Source organism: Mustela erminea, chromosome 13 (genome assembly GCF_009829155.1).
Source record: "Mustela erminea isolate mMusErm1 chromosome 13, mMusErm1.Pri, whole genome shotgun sequence".
Lineage (NCBI taxonomy): Eukaryota > Metazoa > Chordata > Mammalia > Carnivora > Mustelidae > Mustela > Mustela erminea.
Window position 1 is genome coordinate 30,502,962 of NC_045626.1, and position 14,630 is coordinate 30,517,591.

General features: G+C 40.1%; 1 long non-coding RNA gene across 2 annotated transcripts in view; it reads right to left on the reverse strand.

Annotated features, from left to right (window-relative positions):
• The window catches only part of LOC116572424, a 93,152-nt gene that overhangs the window by 32,780 nt on the left and 45,742 nt on the right, over positions 1–14,630 (reverse strand). The gene's annotated exons all lie outside the window — the stretch shown is intronic.

Sequence of the window (14,630 nt, forward strand, 5' to 3'; positions counted from 1 at the left end):
GAAGAACAGGTTGATTCTAACAGACTCCCTGTTAGGCAGATGAAAGACTGACACTCAATGTCCTAAAATTTGGTCAGAGTCGGACCATCTAGAGAAGTCAGGTCCCCTGAGTCTTAACATTTTTGCCAAAAAGATGTTGTTGGAGGCCATTTGTGCTACCTCTCTCCCTTCCTGAAGCCAGACTGAAGGGAACACAAGGGCAGCTAAGGAGACTTTGTGTTTTCCTCTATACACACCACTTTTCAGAGTTCTTCCTTCTTTGGGATATATGAGATTATATGATTTAAAGAAACAGTAAGTATTTTTTTTTTTACTTTGATTTATAAGGCATCATTTTTTTTTAAAAGTAACACATATAAATAAAGAACACTTGGAAGACACAGAAAATGTAGAGAGAAAAATGGAGTCTCAGAACAGGCAAGCAGAGAGTCCATGAAGAAGAAAGTCAAAATTGTGTTTGTTTAGAATCATCCTTTTATTCTGTGTACTCTTTCCAGAATATCCTTTCTGGTTTTCTACATTAGTTGACACCTTCACATGTTCTTAAAGCCCCTCTGAAATGCTTCCTAACAGGCCCGGTCCACAGTCACCCCTCTCTCTCTACTGGGTCTCAACCACTTATTTTGTGCATGGTATATACTCTTCTCTAGCTTCCTATTACTTATGGCAAACCTTTCTCTCCAGCTGGACTCACACTTCTCCAAAGAATGTGGTCCTGTCTTATACCTCTTTGTATCCTTGGGATTTAGGCTACAGGGTCCGTGTTGAAGGGCTATCTTTCTAAATGTCGTCTATGACGATGATCACCAACATGCCGATGCTCTTATCAGATGGGTTTCCATCTGATTGTGAAGTCTTTGCACATACACTGCCTTCACTGTGTTTGATTATTAGCCTTGATCACATATCTTAAAGGACTTTTAAATCCTGTAAATAATACCTGTGTCCCCTCAAAGAAAATTACATTCAGTCCTAGAGCTTCTCAGATACAGAAAGATGTTGACAAATTGCTGCAAATTCAGTGGAGAGTTGCTGGATTGATTAAGGAGATGCAGGACTTGATTTATGAGCAAACATTAAAAGAACTAAATATGTATAGCTGAGCTCCACAGTGATTCAGAGTGGGCCTGGGGGATCTGACAACTGTGTGTTAGTAGCCAGAGGATGAAAACAGCATGGCGAGAAGAACCACTTAAATTAGGGAAAGGGCCTTCGGTGACACTCACCAGGGATTTTAATTACTGGGGAATAAATGTCCCGATGTATGAATTCAGTTCTTCTCAAACTTTCATGTGCATACAAATCACCTAGGGATCTTGTGAAAATGCAGATTCTGATCCAGTGAGTCAGAGACTCTGCATTTCTGGTTAGCCTCTGAGTGGTCCAGAGACGAAAGGCACTCGGGCCAGCCTCTTCTCTTTCAGAATTGTACCATTCTGTTTAATCACAGAGTATAATAATAAGGGATATGGGTTGTTTAGCTTAAATAAACTACCCTGGAACCCACAGAGAGGGAGCTGGGACACAAACTAGAGAAGCAGGACAGGGAGATGGGTCCTTCTCCTCTGGTCTCCCTCTGCCCCTTTTTGCATCCATACAGGCCTGCCTACTGTGATTAACTACCCAGGCCTATTGCCTCTCCCTTATGTGTCTTTCCACTTGTACCAGATGACTTGGCATAGCTACTGCCAAGTTATGATTGTAGGTGACCAGAAAGTTCCTTTTTGCTTCCAAAATAACTTCCCCACCTTTTGAATAATGCCTGGAATTCTACAGCCGGTGCTTCATTCCTTTAGCTTAAAACTCCCATCCCCTTTATAATCCATTATTTGTACCATAGGGTGCACCACTTTTAATTCTTTCCTGGTAAATTGTGGTAGAGGACAGTGAGATACACTAAGGGCAGCGGGTACTGGGGAGAGAAGACAAGGATGAAGAATGTGAGAACCAGCCACCCATTTCACACACGAGAGTGATGCCCAAAGAAGAGAAGCCACTCTGCCAAGGTCACCTACTTCCTTGTTGCTTAAATCCGGACGTCCAGATTTGCAGGCCAGTATTCCTTTCCAACGTACCAAGTCATCTTCTCTCCTCTCCTAGAAATCTGCACTATTCCAATCTTCATCTGCTTTGGGCTGTACGCATAACCAAGGGGCTTCCACCAGCCCTTGGAACAAGTCACTCATGGATCATTATTCTCACTTGAATTATGCTTAATCAGATAACTTAAAGATAATGTTTCCCTCATCAGATATAACCCCTAAACAGGTGAGCTTCCGTTTATTATAACCAAAGCAATTAGGATGGAAATTGGGAAGGTGAGCCCAGCTGCTTCCCATCAAACAGCTCAAGGAGACTTTGAGTAACTCACTAATCACTGAATGACACCATCTCATCTCTATACATATGATCAGCCCAAAGAGCACAGGAAGGACACGGCACCCACATCCTCATCCCACCCTCTCATGCACTCCATGTTTCTTTCCATTTGATCCCCTGGGGACCCGGATGATGACATCCCCCCTTGTCATAAGTTTTCACCTATCACCCAACTCTTATGTGCATCTTCCAATTTGATCATAATCATCTTTAAGTATTATTACTTTTTTTCCCCATTTTTTAGAAGATTTTTTATTTCTTCATGTAACAGAGAGAGAGATCACAAGTAGGCAGAGAGGCAGGCAGAGAGAGAGGGGGAAGAAGACTCCCTGCTGTGCAGAGAGCCCGATGTGGGGCTCGATCACAGGACCCCAAGATCACGACCTGAGCCGAAGGCAGAGGATTAACCCACTGAGCCACTCAGGCGCCCCCTTTTTTCCCCCATTTTTAAGCTGAAGAAATTAGTTCACAAAAAAATTTCAAGCACAAAAAAGTTAATGGCATACCCAACGCTGCAATCTAAAGTTTGGACTCTGACCTTTGGTGCTAAAAGCTTGTTATTTTCTCACCAACATACCACTCCCACAAACTAGTTCTTTCTGTCCTGGGTAAGTTCAAGAACTTGCTGCTTTTCCCTACTAAAGTAGACTTCACTCAGTCATGATAAAATATGGATTTTGTGTATTCCTGTGTGATTTTATGATTTTCATTTCTGTTTTTCAAGCTATCTCCCACCGTTAGTACACTGATGAGCAAATGACAATAAGTCTCCAATTAAATGGAATTGAAATAATCAGACCTAACAAACAGTAGTTTCTTCAATCCAGTGGGCTAAGAGAGAGAAGCAGAAAGAAAACCAAATGGAGCAATTTTACTTCAAATATTCAGGGCAAATCCTAGAGTCATTACGAATTCAGTGTGAACTCTTCATTTTCTGTCTCTATCTTTAGTACAGAACACTGAGAATTCATAGCCATTAAGATGTCACCAAGGCTCTTAAGATCCCTCCATCTACAGAGACAAAGTCAATCATATTCAGTATCCTCTCCTTACTGAGACATAAAACAAATGTGGACATGAAGACAATACTCAACAAGAAAGTTTGACAAAAATGTGTTCATCTGGTTCTCCATGAGCTGCAACTAATGATATTACCACTACCTATAGGTCCTGCTTAACTGAGTCTTTACTGCCATTTCTATTTTCTTTTCCTAACTTGGCTCTTAGAACTAAAAATACCAAAGTAGTCCCACCTGTCTTCATTGGGATGAACTTCTGGATCAGTAACACAAAGCCTAACCATCATTTAAGGACCATCTCCTATTCTACTCAGAGCTATAGATAACATCAACTTCTTTCCAGTGATCTCAGACTGGCAATGTTTAGGTATTAACAAAGAGTAGCATTTTTTTTTAACTCTTTGTGCTTTTTCTATGTAATATTTAATATGATCTTTTTTAAAAGAGTTCTCCCCGCCGAGCAAGGAGCCCTACCCAGGGCTTGATCCCAGGACCCTGAGATCATGACCTGAGCCAAAGGCAGATGCATAACCGACTGAGCTACCCAGGTACGCCTATATATGCACTTTTAATTGAAGAAGTGAGCAGCGGTTATGTTTATTATACATTTTAGTTGTCCTACCTTATTTTTGTGGCATATCTAAATAACTAAAAGTTTTTAGTGCCTGGAAAGAGGGATAAAAATAAAACCAGGGTGGTAAAAGCAGAACACTGTTCCAAACAAACATACTGGACTACACTGGAAAAATGACATCAAAGAGGGTGACATCAAAGAGGTCAAGAGTGACATCAAAGTGACATCAAAGAGGTCTAGACATGAAAAGGTGCTGTATCTGATGATGAAAATGACAGTCAGAGACTATGTAAAAATCTAAAAGTTACCCACAACGAGCCATTACATACACAAATGGCTACAATGAAAATGACTATCACTACCAAATGTCAACAAAGCTAGAAGTAACAAACTCTCACATATTGCCTACAATAGTATAAAAGGGTATAACTAAGCTGGAAGATTATGTCAGTATCTACTAAACATTACCACACTCTTTGACATAGAATTTCCACTCCTAGTTATATACCCAAGAGAAATGAATTCATTTGGCCATCCAGAGACATACATAACACTCATAACAGCTATAACAAAACCACGAAATAATCCAAATATCAACAAGAAAATGGACATATAAATGGTAGTATTTTCATACAATAGAATTTTATATAGTAAAAAAAATAGATATATTCAATAACATAGTGACTTTTATACACAGTATGTTGAAAGAGTCTAGACAAATGAGATGTATAATACATGATAGCATATACGAAAGAAGCCAGGGCAGTGGATCTGGGGCAGGGGTGGGGTGAGATGATAAGGTTACCCATGGGAAAGGAGCATGCAAGAGTACCCTATAATTCTAGGGTGCTAGAAACATGCCTCAACTACTGAGTACCTGGGTGTATATGTGTAAAAATTCATTGAGTTTAACCCCTCATGTTGGCGTACTTTATGTACTTCACAATGCACACCACACACTGTTATGCCACGATTTTCAACAACCCTCTGAAGGTGACAGTAATTCTGAACACAGGAATGGAGCAGAATCCACATTCCCTTCCCATCTTTGCTTTGGGGCTTCCTTTGGAGGCCCAAGTCCCAATTTAGGGAGAGTAATTCCAATACTCTGAAGGACAAAGAAGCTAGTCAAAACGCCTGACAACAAATGCCTCAAAGCACTCCTCATCTTCAGCTGCCTTTATCAGATGGCATTTGGCTAATGAGCCAGGTTTTTCACAGAATGTAAGTGCATATCAGACAAATGCCTACTGGCCAATGAGTAAGGCTGCAGTAATTGTCTTTCTTATGGGTATTATGCATATGTATAACTTTTATCACCAATGCAAATTTTTCTTTACTCACTGCATCTCCATTTCCCTATTTTAAAACTGTAAAATCTGGTAATTTGCCATGGGAATTCAGGATACTTGTGAAAGTGAATAATGTTCCATTATATTTTAATCACCTTTTATATGGGTTTTTATTTCTCATCTGTGGATTGCTAGTCTATTAAAAATTAGTCTAGAAGAAAATTAAAAATCCTTAGAAAGAGAGAGTACCAGCATAAGATTTTTTCTATTAAAAAAAAAAAAGCCTTTTTAAGTATAGTATATTTTTTAAGTAAAGCTCTCCTATCATTTTTAAGGTAAAACTGAACAGACAACAGTCATTGGATGTAATATCTGGGCAAGGTACCAGACTGAACAAGGAAGCAGAATGAACAAATCAGTCTTAAAGGATAAATATAGCCTGATAACTCTTTTATTACGGGAAAAATCACTGGAGAGATCACAGTGATTTTTGGACACTGCTGTGGCTTGGAATATCATTAACTGAGATTATTAATAGTGTAGCTATTATACAATTAACATTTAATATATATTAACTAATATGCTATATTAATATAATCCTATCAATACTATAATTGGATATACTATATATTAATGTAATACCTTTATATCAATTGCATTATTAACTGCTACTGATTCAAAAACTAGGATCTAACAATTATTCTGAGAACCTAACATCAATGACAGCGAACGGAGTATCTGCAACAATGTTTTAAAAAAGATACACACGTTATTTCCATCATAAACTTCATTTTAGAACCACTGTTTCCTCAAAGATCTGTCACTTAAAATATCAAATCTCTTTCAAGTCCAAAGCCTGCTTAAGCCCAATTTTATGTTGCCTTATTATTCAAAACATACAACATCACATTTCGTTGTATTTATTAATATAAATATTACATTTTGGAGGGCACCTGGGTAGCTCAGTTGGTTAATTAAGCACCTGACTTGATTTTGACTCAGGTCATGATCTCAGGGTCATGGGATTGAGCCCTGCAATGGGCTTTGTGCTCCGCAGGAAGTCTGCTTGGATTCTCTCTCCCTCTAGCCACTTCTCCCCCACATCCTCTCCACCCAGTGTTCTCTAATAAATCTTTCTTAGAAATATTATGTTTATATTTCTACAACTATGCCTCATAACTACTATATGATCATTTCAACAATTACAAAAACATAAAAAGAGGCTAAACCCGAGTACCACAACACAAAAGTATTGAAATCAATGCATGTCTCCATGTCAAGAGTATATACTTTACTGACCAAACTTATATCAAACTCTTACTAGGTGCCAGGCCCTGCCCTGGTCTTTAGGGATGCAGTGGTAAGAAAGGAAGTTGCAGCAATGAGAAGACAGACTTCAATCAACATCCATAGCATTAAGTATACCTAATTTACAATTTTATTACTAAGGAAAGAAAGGAAAAGAAGGGAAAGGGAAGACAGAGAAAGAAGTTTCTTCTTTATAGATGGATTACCTAATAAATGTAGAATCAATGTTGGAATTAGAAAATTAACATTTTGTAATCACCTTAATAATAATTGTTTCAGGCAAGAATCATCAGTGAAGGCTAGACATTTCACCTGCTAGGGTGAAATCTGATGAGTGCCTGGACTTTTTATAGCCTTAAAGTATCTTCTGACAAGATACTTATTGGTTATAAATTTAAAAATGGTTAACTTTACAGTGAAATCACCTAGAAGACACCATCTTGGGGCACCAGGGTGGCTGACTTGGTTAAGTGTCTGTTTTGGCTCAGGTTAGGGTCCAGGGTCCTGGGATGCAGCCCTACGTCGGGCTCCCTGCCAGGTGGGAAGCCTGCTTCTCCCTCTCCTTGTGCCTACTGCTCCCCCTCCTTGTACTCTCTAATAATAAAATCTTAAAAATATATTTTTTCTTTATCAAAAAAAAAAAAAAAAAAAGGAAGAAGAAGATGCCATCTTGAGTGATTCAAGTTAACATTAGCAGTCATGGGACAGATCCAGATTAACGTGTCTCCTGACCTAACGCACTAAGGAAACAAGCTTAATTCTGTGGTATTCTTTTTTTTTTTTTTTAAAGATTTTATTTACTTATTTGACAGACAGAGATCACAAGTAGGCAGAGAGGCAGGCAGAGAGAGAGAGAGAGAGAGGGAAGCAGGCTTCCTGCGGAGCAGAGAGCCCGATGCGGGGCTCGATCCCAGGACCCTGAGATCATGACCCGAGCCGAAGGCAGCAGCCCAAACCACTGAGCCACCCAGGCACCCCAATTCTGTGGTATTCTTGCCTGAAATGTATAACCTCAATCTAAGTATAAGGAAACATCAAATAAACCCAAATTCAAGGGCCATTTACAAAATAACTGACCTGTATTTTTTTTTTAATTTTTTGTATTATTTTTTCAAAATACAAAATGTTACTTCCTGACATTTAAAAGTTAATGTCATGAAATAAAAAGACTGTAGAACTGATTCAAATTAAAGGAGACTAAAGAACAGAAGTGAAATGCGATACATAATCCAGGATTTTCTTTGGCTATAAAGGACATTATTGGGTCAAAAAGTAAATTCTGACTAAGGCTTATAGATAATATTACTATAACAATGTTAATATCCTGATCTTAATGACCGTACTAGGGGTATGTAAGCAAATTCCTTATTTTTACAAAACACACTGTGGTACTTCAGAGTAAAAAAAACCACACATCTACAAGGCTGAGAGGAAACAAAAATGATAAAGCGAATATGCAAACATGTTCGCAGCTGGGAAATCTATGTGGAAGGGTATACAGGACTTTTCTTCGCCCCCCCCTCCAATCTTTCTTTAAGTCCAAAGCAACATGAAAATAAGAAGTTAACAGAAAAAAATAATAACAGAAGGCAGAAAAAAAAAAAAGTGTGGGTTTGACACTTGGCTTTTCCATATTAGCGGGATGATCTTGAGTCAGTTACTTAACCTGTCAAAGCTTCACTTTTATCATCTATAACATGCGGGCAGTTTCCCTTCCAGGGTTTTTATGAGAATTAAATATTACATGTAAAATGCTCAATCAATTTATTTTTAGGGTTGAGGCAATGGAGAGAAAAGTAGATAGACTCAAAATTCATCAAGATGAGAGAAAGAGAGCGTGCGTACTGGATTGGGCTGAGTAACCACCCACCGCTGTCATTAGCACTTAGCAGAGGTAACCCTCTTCCAATGTTTCAAGACTCAAACTAACATGTGCATCCTTACCGTAACCCTTACCCTCCCCCCACACACAGCTTCTTCAAGTACTCCCTGGTCCTCACCTCCTACCTAGCTGAGATCTGCTAGGTGATGAGAGAGAAGCATCCCAAGCAACAAAACTAAAAAACAAACAAACAAGACAAAACAACAACAACAAACCTGAAAGGAACACACCGTAATAAAGAGATAACATTGTAAATGGTAACACGCTGATGTTGGGCATTTTTAGTACTTAGGAGACACCTACAATTGGGCACAATATTTCAGAGGTGTCCCTAACTGCCTCAGAGCACAGAGGAACTGTTACTTTCCCAGATACGAGCCCTGTTTGGATTTACGGGACCCATACTGCTGTGGGCAAAGGCTCAGTATGGATGTCACTGAAATCCACCCCCAGAACTCTAATTCAAACCATTCTCTTATTGTGGAATAACAGTTTTGTCCTTAGTTCAAAAGATGGCTATCCATTCATCAGACCTACAGAAGAAAATTTCCCTGAGCTCCTGAAATCATACTATACAGAGGCCCCTACTTCTCCCCCATGTGAGAAGCCAAACCTGTTCAATAATGTCCCATTGTACGGGACAGTTCTTTTTTTATCGCTCTCTCCCTTGGCCCTTGCAGTAAAGTGTGCCGTCTTATTTATCATGTCACGTTTCAAGGAAGAAATCAGAAATCTATGAGCTTTCAAGGCCTGAGTGATGGGGACAGGAACAAAAAAACACCTCAAATTGGGGCTGGATCGGAGCAAAGTTGACAACAGCTCCTGAGAGGCGATCTGTTTTATTTATTTATCGCCTGCCAGGACAGGAAGGAAAAAGGAACCAAATCGCCTATAGGAGTCAGCAAAGCCTCCATAACATAACCTTATTTAGAGAACATTCAGGAGGAATACATTTCCTAGAAAATGTGTCTAGGAACAGTGTCTGCTTTCAGTAGGATGACCATGTATATTATCATTTAAATAGAGTAACAGGAGCTCCATTAATAATTATCCTAACACAGCAGACATCCATCAGGACCGCCCCAGGCAAATCAAGGTCTATAGCCAGCACAGTGATGAAGAGGCTAGGTAGAACTTTAATTTTGCCAGGAGACTGACGGATTGGTTTCCATGTTCTTTGTGTTAGAATATTACAAAACAGAGCTCTTTGGAGCTCAAATAGCTTAATCTTTCCATTTTGCAAATGAAGCTAAAAAAAGGGAAAGACATTTTATTAGCAGCTATAGAACTGCAAAATTGCAAAGATCAAAGTCTTTCTGGTATTGTTAGTTCAGCTAAGAGCCTGGGATCCAAGTTTCCCAGTAAGTTCCCACTGAACTTATCTAAATGAAGACCCACACAGAGAGCCAGATCATCTCCTCCATAGGTACTCATGATAGGTACTCATGAAATAACATGTTGACCCTATTTTCCCAAATTTATACAGAACAGACATAACTGGGCTCATAATCCAGATATATCCATCTAACAGTAGCCTCTGCTTTGTGTTAGCCAGGTATAAATATCAGGGCTCACAGACACATGATTACATGCTTGCCTGTGCATGAAGCAAGGCATATAGATGAACCCCAACTCACAACCTTGAGGGAAGCAAGCATACCAGGACCTATATAGGGAAGACCATAGGCAGGTAAATGAGAGGTTCTCTGGAGGTGAATGTGTTGGGCATAAAGAAGAGCAGTGGAGGGGGGCTGAATATGCACCTCAAGACCACCACTCCAAAGGATTCCGGAAAATCATGGTGCACCATCTTCTGCCTTCCAACCAGCCAGGATCTTTCTTTCTCTGTGGAAATTTAGACTTACTTCGTCTGTGATTTCTTGTTGCCAAATTCTCTTGTGCTCATACCCAATCTAAAATAAGCCTCTGCCTGTGCCATTTCCATATCTATGTTTCCATTCTGCTGGAAAGGAATTAGGAAATAAACTTAAAAAACAGGGTATTAAGAGGGAGGGTAGGCCAAAGGGATGCTCTCTGCCAATTCTAGGTCTTCGGTGCTACTTAATCTCTTACCTGCAACCCCTGGTCTGTCCTAAAATTAGCCTCTCTCTTACCTCTGGGTTCCAGGTTTTCTCTCCCCTTCCTCCTAGACTTTGGAAAGAGGGAAGGAGTAAGTAGAAGGAAGTAAGAGTCAAGGAGAGGATAAGGACAGATGCAAGCAGGAAAGAGGAAATAACTGGGAAAAGGAGAGATAGGTGTACAAAGTTTTAAAAAGGAAAAGTCCAAAGTACACATTCCCGAGTTGGATATCCACCCTTAGTAAATTTCTAGAACAAGTGATTTACAGATGGTTTTGTGAATAAAAAGAAAAAGAGACACCCAGAAAATCTTCCCAATTGTACTACAGATGCTACCAACGTTTTCCATCTGCCATTTCAGCAGCACCATAAAGGTTTTTGTCAACTGTGGTATGGTGGAGTAAGCATCATTCTCTAATAAAATCTGAACAGTGATTCTAAGCCAGGCCACTTTGTCACAGGCAAGCATAAAATATACTATAATCTCCTCAGCATCACATAGCAAGCAATGCATTCCTTTAGCCAGTATTATTTATGCTACTTTATACAAATCTACCGGCCCTTTTTTGAACTCCTTGGGGCACTTAGGTTTCAAATTCTGATGATTTTAGAAAGACAATACTGTGCAAACACAACATATTGTTTGATTTGGGGCAAACATACTGATTTTTCAGTCAAGCATACTGATTTTTCATCAACAAAATATACAGATGTTCACAATGAATGGCATAAAACTATTGTTTCATTCAAGTTCAGATCAGGTTTGGCTGTCAAATGAAGTTCATCAAATCCAAAATTTACAAAAACTTTTGGCTTTGGGAATTTTTTAGAGTTTGGCATCACAGATAGGAGAGACTGTGAAGCTATATTTCTTCTTAATACTCTGAAATGGATAATGAACAAAGGGAGAATACTGTATTATAATTTTTAAGGGAAATTGCCCACTTTTAGGTAACCCTTTCTTTGGTGTTCCTATCACTATTCTTGGTTGATGACGAAAATACATTTAAAATTTCAGGACAATGATTCTTATACTAAGGCTGGTTTATCCTGAGACAGAAGGGAAGTGGGGAACAGTACACACTACACAGTACATACCGGGGCTACTTGGGTAAAGCCCTTGTCTAGCACATAGTAGGCACCATAGAACGGTTAGGCATTGCCATTATTCAGCTCAGAATGATCCTCAGACTGACATCAAAATAGTGACCTTTAGGATCAGTCTTAATTAATTAATTAGTCTTACATATGATACATATGAATTCCCTGGAATTCCTTTGGAATCCATCTGGATTCATCCATCCACTGGAACCCTTTGGGGGAAATGAAGAGCCTGCCGCTCCCAAGAGCATTTTCCCACTGGCTGTTAGAGATTAACAGAGACTCCCCTCCTCCACTTTTCCCTGATGGTCAAAAACAGAGTCCCATTTATGCTCTCACTCATCTATATTCCTTCCCTAACACCAGTCAGAGTTCAGACAACATGGGGGATGACTGCTAAGAAAGAAGGATAAAATCAACATAAAAAAGAGAGAGTGGATACAACGGGGTGGAGAAAAGCACAGCCTTTCACAGCCAACCAACAACCAGTGCAATAAAACAAATATGGCAGGACATCCTTATTCATAGGGAATGCATTCCAAGACCCCCAGTGGATGTCTCAAACTTGGACAGCATAAAACCCTATATATGCTGCATTTTGTTCTTATGCATACATACTTATATTAAAGTTTAATTTATAAATTAGTCACGGCAAGGAATTAACAATAATAAAAGAGAAAAATTATAACAATGTATTGTAATAAAAGTTATGTGACAGGGGTCTAAGTATCTTATGGTGTTACGTTCACCCTTCTTGAGATGATAAAAAGCCCACATGAGGCGAGGAAGTGAGGTGAATTATATAGTCACTGTGACATAGTGATAGGCTACCACTGATGTTCTGACTCTAAGTCACAAAGAGGATAATCTGCTTCTGGACCACAGCTGATCATAACCGAACCATGGAAAGGGAAAACACCAGATAAGTGGGAACCACTGTAACCCCTGCCATTTGAAGAGGGTACTGCTGAGGATCAAAAGGAAGCTGCCAAGAGCCTTTTGATATCTTGTACTTCTAACAAGGTCACTGGCCTTTCAGGGCTCCTTACTTATACAGCAGCAACACCCAGATGCATCTTCTTTCTCCCCTTGGCTCTGACTTTGTCAGAAATGTCTGCCCCACTCACAACACACTCTATAGGATCCAGCATGATGTTGTGACACAGAAAGGAGATTTGGAGCTCAGAGGACCCGCCACTCATGATTGCTAAACCCTAGTCTGTCAAGGAGACATCCAAGACCCTGACTCCACAATGAAGAAGATGAATGGTCTCCAGGTGGCCACCATTGCCACTGCCCACTAATCCAAAGGCACAGCAGGGAAAATATCAGGGAGGACAATACTTGGTGGTTGCCAGTTTGGATTCTTAATTAAAACCAGGGGCTAGGATTCAATCTAGCACTGTGTCATGTACCAGCCTGCTCATGTTCCCCACGTGCCCTGCCACCAACACACACTCACACACCATGTGGCCGCCTTATGAACTATAAACAGAATGTCCTAAACAGAAGGGTCCTGTCAATACCACAGAACTGTATCTAATTCACCATTCCCTATCAAATATCCAAATTCAGGGGGTTTTACCCAAAAAGGGGTAGGGGAAATAGGAAAGTAAGATAACAAGGATTGGTCATTAATTTGAAAATAGTGCCGATAAATCCTTACAAGTCATTATTAACTGGCCAGTCAGAGATTCTACAGATGGCCCTGCCTCTAAAGTTGCACCAGGCAGTGCCTGCCTCTAAAGTTCTTTATGAACTTAAGATGCTACTTTTAGACAGGCAGGATAATAAGGACATAATGAGTCACTATGAAATGCAAGCAGAATAGTGTAGGAATTAAAAATACAACCCTCTTAAAGGGAATTTATATACTTTGAGGGACAGCCCAATGGATAGAAAATGGCAAAAAAACGTAACAGAATTCATTCTGCCTCATGGGTAAGTGTTATACAGAACTGAATTTTAACATTTAAGTATCTACCCATCCAATTTCATTGGCAATGTTTCAAAGTCATGTGCTTACTTACCATGTTTAACAGAACCTGCTATACCTACCAACCTTAGCCCTATCTGACCTCTATGGAGTTATAGTCAGGACCACCTTCATGAGTTATGGGGATGGGCAGGGCCCAGCCTCCTCTGTGGGCATATATTCTTTGCCCAGCTCCCCCCACCTGGGTGTGCTTCTCCCAGAAGTGCTCTTCCTCTTCCATTCTGTGTACAATCTCGTGAAATACAAGGTTGAACAGTGGACCTCACAAATGATTATTAAGTTACATGAAACTAGGTAACTCCCAAGGCCAAAGTCAGGGAGTATATAGGCCTTGGGGGAGGGGTAAGATCTTTAATAAGGAGTATCTAAGAACGTAAAGGTCTCCCTTCTGTATTGCCAAAACGTGGTTCTTAGAGAGACCCAAACACAAACTCAAGTTGTGTCTGGACAGGTCAGGGCTAGCACACTTAACATCAATGACCTAAACACACACTGACAGAGCCTGGTTCTGGAGACCAAAATGATGAGTCTAGAGGAAGGAAGTGGACCTGGATGATATGCAGAGCCAGTGGTCATCTATATCAATGACTGTTCAGAGGAACTGTCCACACCATCCACCGCAGACCCCAGTCTCCCTGTCCCCCCCTGAATTTCCCTAACTTCAGGATGTCATCATGATTCAGACTCTAACTTTGCTTCCAGGACTGCTGTGATGAATGACTGCCCCTTCTGTGCCTGTAACATAAATCTTGCCTGTGGCTGTGACAAGTTCTGACATTTGGCCACCTGTCGAGGTCAGGTTCTTCCAGAAGCCGACCCACAGCCAAGGGTTTAAATGGAAGTGATTTATTAAACAAATGTCCTCAGGAGACAGCAGAAAAGGAGTGGAAGGATCAGGGTAAGGAAGAGGAAGAAGTCAAGCACATCTCAGCTTCAGCCTGATCCCCTGGGTAGCTCTAGAGTATAAATCACACGTCAGAGTTTATCCCACTGTGAGATCA